Below are 10,670 nucleotides of genomic sequence, written 5' to 3' on the forward strand. Positions count from 1 at the left end.
TGTTTCGACAGATCATAATGACTTCAAAAATAGGTGTTATTCTCATTCTCTCCACCGAACGGGTAATGGCCTTGTGTAGAATATCCACCTCTGTCACTATGCCACGAAGGGTAATGAAAGTTGCCAGGCTTAATTTACATACATCACAGTGAATACTGAGTTGCAATCTTATGTCACAAAACATTGAACAATTTCGTCGCAGTGGTCGCCTACGATCAACAGTATCAGCTGATCACCGTTAGCTACAAACTATTGGCTTTTGGCGTCCTGAGGAGAATCCAACAGAACTCGAAATATGCAACAGGGAGTCCTGTGTCGACCTAGACAGAGGAATAACTGCTGCATCCACAGGATTTGACGTCTAGGAGTCTATTGCGGAGAACAGAAAAAAATACCAGCATATTTGTCCGTAAAGAATGTGCGCAGGGGAATACCCGGGATGGAACCTGGGCCAATGGCAACGGTTGATGTTCACTGATGACCACAGTCTTGGCTTGATGTCTATCGTCAAAGAAGAGTGTGTAGGCCAGATGCCAGCACGTCTCAGGCGTTTACCCGAACAACGCATTCTTATCTGATGTATCAATCTTTTCTTTACTCGTTTTTGGTCGTTAATTTGATACCAAGCCTTGCCTTGCCTGATCAGAACCATATGCCAAGAGTACTGTGTTTTTAACTGCTGCCAGTGTCTTATATATATATATATATATATATATATATATATATATATGGAAATGTAGTAGAGGTGATAGGGGGAGGGGAAAGGAAGCAGTGATGGGTTCATGTGAGTTTAACAAGTGGTGTCTTCCTAATATCGTGGAAGGTATATTATTTAAAAATTGTTATTACAAATTAATAGATTAATGGATAAGTAAAAAGTAAACGACGTAAAATAGTAAAATTACAAACCGGAGCACGATCGACTGAGAGTGGAGAAACAAGGCAAGGGAGGTTGGTGGTGGTGAGGTTGCTATGGGCTTAGCAAGAGAGCTTGATGTACCATAATTCCAAAAGGTCCACTGTATAAAAAGGCTTCGGTTATAATATCAGAAACATAGATCGATAATCAGTAAAACTGTAAAAGAGAATAAAATAGAAGATTACTTAAAACCGTAAAAGAAGATAAAATAGAGGGTTTTAAATGTGGAAAGAAACAAGCTAAAGCAGGATTAATATCTTAAGATATTAAAAATGTAAAACTCTGAAAGTATAAAGTCGTAAGATATTGATATGAAATTGTGTAAAATAAAACTACATAAAAAGTTTCGTTGTAAGTATGTACATAGAAAAATGGATGCATAAATTGTGCCATAATAATGACCGTAAAATTACAGAAAAGAAATTATTTACAGGGCCTGTAACTGCTTGCAGTGTCATCAAATATTAAAAATTTTAAAACACTGAAATAAAGAAACCGCTAAAAGTATAAGACAATACATTACAAAAGTGAAACCACGAGTTAGAGGGACTAGGAAGTGGCAACTACGGTAACATTACATTTACTTCTGCTTGCTGCCATTGTGCAGCGATCAATTTTGCAGTACGAACGAAAGTCAGTCACCTCGCCGACCTGCCGTTAGGGCGGTGTGCGAGTCGATAAACCGCCGCTGTCTCTTCTCGGTGAGTTGGGCTCCTAATCATACGTGAGCTGTGGCGAAGTGGACGACTGGAAGAGGTCTTCAAAGTTTCTATACAATGCGCTGTCAATAAGGTCGTTCTGCTGATCTGATGCTTTGCCGAGCTCTTGCAGGCGGTGTGTAAAAATCTTCATTACGCTCTATGACCTCTACATAATTCCATGTCGGCCAGGGTGGCCGAACGGTTCTGGGCGCTACAGTCTGGAATCGTGCGACCGCTACGGTCGCAGGTTCGAAACCTGCCTCGGGTGTGGATGTGTGTGATGTCCTTAGGTTAGTTATATTTAAGTAGTTCTAAGTTCTAGGGGACTGATGATCTCAGAAGTTAAGTCCCATAGTGCTCAGAGCCATTTCAACCATAATTCCATTGAGGAAATCATACTTTCTTTATGTCTTTCACTATACACATCGACTGTTCTACGCCTTTACTTTAAATATTTCAGCGAAACTTTTTATATAATTTTTATTTGTACACCTTCTGAGTGAGATTTAAAGTGTTTATACTTTCAGAATTTTAATATCCTCCCCCCATGAACCATGGACCTTGCCGTTGGTGGGGAGGCTTGCATGCCTCAGCGATACAGATAGACGTCCCGTAGGTGCAACCACAATGGAGGGGTATCTGTTGAAAGGCCAGACAAACGTGTGGTTCCTGAAGAGGGGCAGCAGCCTTTTCAGTAGTTGCAGGGGCAACAGTCTGGATGATTGACTGATCTGGCCTTGTAACAATAACCAAAACGGCCTTTCTTGTGCTGGTACTGCGAACAGCTGAAAGCAAGGGAAGACTACAGCGATAATTTTTCCCGAGGGCATGCAGCTTTACTGTATGGTTAAATGATGATGGCGTCCTCTTGGGTAAAATATTCCGGAGGTAAAATAGTCCCCCATTCGGATCCCCGGACGGGGACGACTCAGAAGGACGTCGTTATCAGGAGAAAGAAAACTCGCGTTCTGCGCATCGGAGCGTGGAATGTCAGATTCCTTAATCGGGCAGGTAGGTTAGAAAATTTTAAAAGAGAAATGGATAGGTTAAAGTTAGATACAGTGGGAATTAGTGAAGTGCGGTGGCAGGAGGAACAAGACTTTTGGTCAAGGGACTACAGGGTTAGAAACACAAAATAAAATAGGGGTAATGCAGGAGTAGGTTTAATAATGAATAGGAAAATAGGAATGCGGGTAAGCTACTACAGACAGCATAATGAACGCATTATTGTGGCCAAGATAGATACGAAGCCCACACCTACTACAGTGGTACAAGTTTATATGCCAACTAGCTCTGCAGATGACGAAGAAATTGAAGAAATATATGATCAAATAAAAGAAATTATTCAGATACTGAAGCGTGACGAAAATTTAATAGTCATGGGTGACTGGAATTCGGTAGTAGGAAAAGGGAGAGAAGGAAACGTAGTAGGTGAATATGGACTGGGGCAAAGAAATGAAAGAGGAAGCCGCCTGGTAGAATTTTGCACAGAGCACAACTTAATCATAGGTAACACTTGGTTCAAGAACCATAAAAGAAGGCTGTATACATGGAAGAAGCCTGGAGATATTGACCGGTTTCAGATAGATTATATAATGGTAAGACAGAGATTTATAGGAACCAGGTTTTAAATTGTAAGACATTTCCAGGGGCAGATGTAGACTCTGACCACAATCTATTGGTTATGACCTGTAGATTAAAACTAAAGAAACGGCAAAAAGCTGGGAATTTAAGGAGATGGGACCTGGATAAACAGAAAGAACCAGAGGTTGTACAGAGTTTCAGGGAGAGCATAAGAGAGCAATTGACGGGAATGGGGGAAAGAAATACGGTAGAAGAAGAATGGGTAGCTTTGAGGGATGAAGTAGTGAAGACAGCTGAGGATCAAGTAGGTAAAAAGATGAAGGCTAGTAGAAATCCTTGGGTAACAGAAGAAATATTGAATTTAATTGATGAAAGGAGAAAATATATAAAAGCATTAAATGAAACAGGCAAAAAGGAATACAGACGTCTCAAAAATGAGATCGACAGGAGGTGCAAAATGGCTAAGCAGGGATGGCTAGAGGACAAATGTAAGGACGTAGAGGCTTATCTCACTAGGGATAAGATAGATACTGCCAACAGGAAAATTAAAGAGAACTTTGGAGATAAGAGAACCACTTGTATGAATATCAAGAGCTCATATGGAAACCCAGTTCTAAGCAAAGAAGGGAAAGCAGAAAGGTGGAAGGAGTATATAGAGGGTCTATACAAGGGCGATGTACTTGAGGAGAATATTATGGAAATGGTAGACGATGTAGATGAAGATGAAATGGGAGATACGATACTGCGTGAAGAGTTTGACAGAGCACTGAAAGACCTGAGTCGAAACAAGGCCCCCGGAGTAGACAACATTCCATTAGAACTGCTGACGGCCTTGGGAGAGCGAGTCCTGACAAAACTCTACCATCTGGTGAGCAAGATGTATGAGACAGGCGAAATACCCTCAGACTTCAAGAAGAATTTAATAATTCCAATACCAAAGAAAGCAGGTGTTGACAGATGTGAAAAATACTGAACTATCAGTTTAATAAGTCACAGCTACAAAATACTAACGCGAATTCTTTACAGACGAATGGAAAAACTAGTAGAAGCCGACCTCGGGGAAGATCAGTTTGGATTCCGTAGGAATATTGGAACACGAAAGGCAATACTGACCCTACGACTTATCTTAGAAGCTAGATTAAGGAAGGCAAACCTACGTTTCTAGCATTTGTAGACTTAGAGAAAGCTTTTGACAATGTTGATTGGAATACTCTCTTTCAAATTCTGAAGGTAGCAGGGGTAAAATACAGGGAGCGGAAGGCAATTTACAATTTGTACAGAAACCAGATGGCAGTTATAAGGGTCGAGGGACATGAAAGGGAAGCAGTGGTTGGGAAGGGAGTGAGACAGGGTTGCAGTCTCTCCCCGATGTTATTCAATCTGTATATTGAGCAAGCAGGGAAGGAAACAAAAGAAAAATTCGGAGTAGGTATTAAAATCCACGGAGAAGAAATAAAAATGTCGAGGTTCGCCGATGATGACGTAATTCTGTCAGAGACAGCAAAGGACTTGGAAGAGCAGTTGAACGGAATGGATAGTGTCTTGAAAGGAGGATATAAGATGAACATCAACAAAAGCAAAACGAGGATAATGGAATGTAGTCGAATTAAGTCGGGTGATGCTGAGGGAATTAGATTAGGAAATGAGACAATTAAAGTATTAAAGGAGTTTTGCTATTTGGGGAGCAAAATAACTGATGATGGTTGAAGTAGAGAGGATATAAAATGTAGACTGGCAATGGCAAGGAAAGCTTTTATGAAGAACAGAAATTTGTTAACATCGTATATAGATTTAAGTGTCAGGAGGTCATTTCTGAAAGTATTTGTATGGAGTGTAGCCATGTATGGAAGTGAAACATGGACGATAACTAGTTTGGACAAGAAGAGAGTAGAAGCTTTCGAAATGTGGTGCTACAGAAGAATGCAGAAGATTAGATGGGTAGTTCACATAACTAATGAGGAAGTATTGAATAGGATTGGAGAGAAGAGAAGTTGGTGGCACAACTTGACCAGAAGAAGGGATCGGTTGCTAGGACATGTTCTGAGGCATCAAGGGATCACCTATTTAGTATTAGAGGGCAGCGTGGAGGGTAAAAATCGTAGAGGGAGACTAAGAGATGAATACGCTGAGAAGATTCAGAAGGATGTAGGTTGCAGTAGGTACTGGGACATGAAGAAGCTTACACAAGATAGAGTAGCATGGGAGCTGCATCAAACCAATTTCAGGACTGAAGACTACAACAACAACAATACACAAAATCAGTTTTACCTATTTCACTTCTACTTTTATAATCTACTATTTTTCCTTCTTCTGCAGTTTTACATATCCACTTGTCTACACTTGTGATACTGTAATAGAAGCTTTTTACATAATTAACTTGCCGAAATTTTACGATAACACCCTCGCTTGTTAAACCTATAGTATCTCTACTTCTCTTCATTCCTCCCCCTCCCTTATCAGCACTCCCCACTCTCAAACCATTTAGCCACATTTTATAATTATTACTATTTTATGTCATTTAAAGTTTGTATACCGATTGTTCTCCACTATTAGTATGCTAATGATAAATTCTACATAATTATACCTTCTGCAATTTTCGCAAGACCTCTTTTGTTAAACTCATAACATCCAAACCGCCCCATCCGTGCGTCCTTTCCCCTCTCTCAGTCACCCTCTCTCCATTTTCCCTTCCCCTCCCAACTCTTCTTTACATCCAACATATACTTAATGAAGACACTGACAACAATTGCTAAACACAGTATTCTAATGTGTGGTTCTGAACAGACAAGACGAGTTGCTGACGCTGCTATGTGTGTAAATTTCACATTTGGTACAATCATTACGTGGTACATATTTAATTTGATTTTGTTTTAGATCCTTAGATGACCACTAGTGATCAAAACATGTAATCTAATTAAAAATATGCAACTGCGACTGAATAATAAATGAGGGTTGTACTACATATTAATACAGATTCTGTTTCTCACGTGACATATGTCGTCTATAATGAAAGTGATACAAATGAAGCGGTGAGATCTGTTTTACATGCTATGTTGCCTGTGTCTATGTGCCTGTGGTTCTGTCAGTGTGATCATGTGATGTATCTGACCCCAGGAATGTGTCAATAAAGTTTCCCCTTCCTGGGACAATGAATTCACGGTGTTCTTATTTCAATTTCCAGGAGTGTATTTTACCGAATTCCACAACTGAAACTAAGAAGGAGCTGACGTAAAACTAAATTTAACAAGGTATACCTATACCATAATATAATTCCTAGGTATGTAAAAGCTAAAATCGGAATTAAAAAGCAACAGCTTGGCCAAAAATGAAAAAGGTGTAATTATATGGGTAAAAGCAGTAATAGATCATGTATGCCTACGAGAAGAAGGATGTATTAAATTAAGAGTTATACTAATTGCACTTTAAGAGAGCCAGAACGTTATCTCCTGTACAATTTGACAGCCTATATAGATTATTTGATAGTAGAGCGGACACTGAAAGCAAAGAAATTAAAAGAAAACATTATGTAGGACTTGAAAGTAATACTGTGCCTAAAAAACACGAGTTCTTGGAAAAAATTGCTAGTATTACGGATATCCTCTTCCACAAAAGGTCTCGTCTATCAGAAGGTTTAGACTATAACCCCAAACCAACTTTACGAAGGAAAGACATTAAGAGGAAACACCGGTCGCACTAATATAATTTATAATTTTAGTTAAGACTACTACAAATATCAAATGCGATAGTGAATTATTAAAGCTTCTCACTCATAAACAGAATGTCCTAGCCGTCAAAGTCACCAACTCTCTGCAGTCAGGAAGCAATTGTAATAATAAAAGTAGGATTGTAGATAACTTCAGTATGAAATGGAAGGGACATAAAGCGCTAATCACATGGCCCAATAAAGGCAGCACTGTGGCACTGGTTAGCCATGAAGAATATGAAAATAACATAGAAAAATACTTATCTGGAAACGAGATTTAAGAAGTAGTGAGAGATCCAACAAACATGTTGCATGCACAACTAAGGCACAAAGTTCAAAACTCAGATTATCTGTTTTGCGACAGAGAAAAAAGCGAAACATAGTCATGAACACGGAAACGCCAGGCCAACCCGCACAGGTAAAGCTTCATAAGAAAGACAAATACACTATCATTATATCCAGCACGAGGCAATGTCTAACGACCAGACAACTGCAGTGCTAGCAGAAAAGTTGAAAACGCATACACCTTTAGTGCGCAATATGCAGTAACTAAAAAATACCTGAGAGTTTGCGTACAAAGTTAAGAATACAGTCATAACAGCTGATTCCCTCTTTCTATCCCTGGCCGTGGTAAATTCGTATAATAGCGTGCCTGTCTGTGATACGTTAGGGATAATTAAGAACAACCTTATAAAACACAAAAATGGCTACAGGAGAAACAGTTTAATTACTGGAGCTTTTAGAGCTGACTTCACGTTCTACGGGCAAATATACCACTAACGTGAAGGGCTAGAAATGGGATATTCCCTAGCCGGCATTATGGCTGACATTTCCCTTTGTTATTTACAAAACGAACTTTTCACTAACAAACATGCAGTAGCGAGCAAGATTCCCTGTTTCTACCGCTCTACGTACGATGCAATATTGTTGGCTAAAGGAGATCAAAGCGATATTAATGACATAGCGAAGAGAATGGGTGCCAGTCACCCAAACATTAGATCTACTGTTGAGCACGAAAATACTGGTATCATTAACTACTCCGACATTATGATTACGAGAGAGATGGTAGAACAAGTATATAGTGTGCAAAGAACACCGGCATGTGCTGATATTATTATTGACTAGTTTCTGACACCTTGAAAGAATCAAGATAGCATATGTTACATCAGTGATTACTATATCATTAAAACTGCCATCAAGCGAGCATGAGAAGAATAAAGAACTCGTTATTATAAAGTAACTTGCAGTAGGCAACAGTTATCCGCTCTTGACAGTAACTTCATTATTACCAAGAACTAAAAGACAGCTGAGTAAAATCAATGGCAGCACGCTAAGAGGTGAACAGGCGGACAAGAAAGTTGTTTACATGCCCATGAGTTATAGAGGATGAGTTTCAAGAACTTGTAAGGTGTTAGGCAAATCCAACACCTTCCATGAAAACCCTGACATGATAAGCAAATCCAGTAATATGTCACATAGCTACGAATAAATCGTGACATTAAAGTAACCAAAGTAATACGAGTAATGAGTGAGCAAATGGAATACCACAGACTAACACAAGAATGCCTAAATGCATGTCATACCTTCCCACCGTGAGACAGACGCAGTTCCGAGGGGAGAAACGAGAACAGAAGCCGAGAGCAGAACCGTGTTAAGCTAGAAGGCCCTATGATAAGGGACGGACTGGACACCCACGTTGCGAGCTAACAACTAGGACAACCCCAGCTGCAAGTTTTAGCGTGAGACTTTTTCGCATCTCTGTTACATTAGGACCACCCCCACCCCATGTTAAAAGCAAGAGCCCTCCAGGAAAACAATATAGATGTTACGATAACACAAAAAGGGCCACACCATCCACAAGTTTTAGCGTGAGACTTTTTCACGTCTCTGTTAAGTTAGGACCATCCCCCAGCCAATGTTCAAAGATAGAGCCCTCTAGAAGAACAGTATAGATCTTACGATAACGCTAAAAGGACCACACCAGCTGCAAGTTTTAGCGTCTCTGTTACGTTGCAAACTTTAAAAACATTGCCCCACCACTAAAAGTACAACGTTTCTCATTGGATAGACAAAATGTTTGTAGGCGAAGCTTAAGGTTAACATTGAGACCCTGATTCGTCAGATAAAAACAAAGCCAGGTAGTTTTTTTTAACCAACGTCGGTGAATTGTAGTAAGGAGAAGTTAGAAGAGAGTTGCTTCGGAGACGGCGAGGTGAGAGGAGCAGCGCCGGCCGCCGCCCCCTGACGAACACCGACAAGGTAATGAACGCAAGCGATGCCGCATAACAGCGCATAAAGCTTCACTCAGAACTTTAGAAGTCTCATCTGTTACACCCCTTTTTGCGTAATACTAGTGTCGATCGTCAATTAAAGCTCATGGTGTTCACATTTGCCACTTGAAGTAAAAATCTGAAACGCGATGATTTTTCTGTTATATAGTTATTGAGAAGCCACATCAGCCACTGTAATTTACGACAAGTTAGATAAGTAATTAAAGATAATTGAGGGTCACTATAGACCATTTTGATAGTTTTCTGTTTTGCGAAACTGAATTTAAACCTAGATTATGGATGTGATATGTCGTAAGTTATCCTTCGATCCGCAGATCGAGACCTTGACCGAATTGAGGTAGAGATCCAGCATGAAAATGGACAGAGAATAGAGGACCGTACAACAGACGATTCAGTATAAGGAGAAATAGGACATATAACGCACCATAACGAGGATAATGTACGTCAAGGCATAGAAAACGTAAGTCAACATACGACAGAGGAGCAGGAAAGTAGAGAGACAGTCGATGAGGATTCTAACTGGTGTCTTGAATATGTAGAACCCATAGTACAAGTAATCTGAGCTCTCTCACGGAAAGAACGACGGGAGAAATGATCGGAAAGAAAAGTGGCGAAGAATCGCGGATTTCATGTGGAACTATGACGAAACACGACAACGATCATTTCCTCACAGTCACAAAAATTTCAACACTTTCGAGTAGGATTACCAGAACACTAGACGCTAGCACACAGATTAGACATTAGATGTGCACACAAGTCAGGAACAGTCGCAGAAACCATGCAGAATGTTGCAGCGACATGCCGATTGTACGAAGATTTCAGAGAGAAGTTTCTCTCACGATATTGGTCCAGCGAAGCACAGAACAGAGTGAAGTACCAATTATCAAAGAGCCCATATTTTGAAAATTCAGGAGAGAAGAGCCCCGTGAAATTTTTCGAATTAATGGCAAATAAAATTCAATGGTTAGATGTACCATACAGTTACGGAGAGTTGATTAAATTATGCTCGATGAAGCTACCATTGAAATACCAGCAATCATTAGTAAGTCGCGGAGGCAATGACTTCGATGCATTTAAAGATATTCTAAGGGAACTAGAGTTCATGTTTTTGGAAGATGACGCAAGAAAAAGACGCAGCGTACGTGAAAACGAAAGCAAAAAGCAGTGGAATCCACAAGACACAGTACGAAGAAAGAATAATTGCGAACCATGTTATAACTTCGCACCAAAAAACGACAATAGATTTTAACAAAGAACCGGTTATGGATTTAGAAGAGAATATGACAATAACTATAATTCACTCAGGAATGGCACCAACTATTACTGAGGGAATAACGACAACTGGAACGGGTACTGGAGAACCATTTGACCGACAAATTATCAACAAAGAAACCACTATCAACAAGCTGAACAAGAAAAGCGGATACAGATAGAAGAGGTGGAGGTAAGACCATCAAACCCCGATAAACGTT

This window comes from Schistocerca gregaria, chromosome 6 (assembly GCF_023897955.1).
Source record: "Schistocerca gregaria isolate iqSchGreg1 chromosome 6, iqSchGreg1.2, whole genome shotgun sequence".
Lineage (NCBI taxonomy): Eukaryota > Metazoa > Arthropoda > Insecta > Orthoptera > Acrididae > Schistocerca > Schistocerca gregaria.